The sequence below is a fragment of the Notolabrus celidotus genome, chromosome 18 (genome assembly GCF_009762535.1).
Source record: "Notolabrus celidotus isolate fNotCel1 chromosome 18, fNotCel1.pri, whole genome shotgun sequence".
Lineage (NCBI taxonomy): Eukaryota > Metazoa > Chordata > Actinopteri > Labriformes > Labridae > Notolabrus > Notolabrus celidotus.
Window position 1 is genome coordinate 21571350 of NC_048289.1, and position 288 is coordinate 21571637.

The window sequence follows — 288 nt, forward strand, 5'->3', positions numbered from 1 at the left end:
TGTGTCTGATTTGTAATTGGTTCTTAACAATAAATGACATGATGTATTTAATAGAGAAAAGGTCTGCTCTAATGACGGCCACTCAGCTCTCAACAACAACGCCAATACACCACAAGTGAGATTCTTTTTACCTTTTTTAATCCGCAGCTATGGAAAGGAATATTTTTAATTACGTGACTCAAAATGATAATTGTGGCTAAAAGAAATCTTAGTTCTTGGTCAGTTATTCAAAATAATTATACAACAGTTAGCTCTGGATGGCTGCAATCTGATTGGTTAAGAGGTATT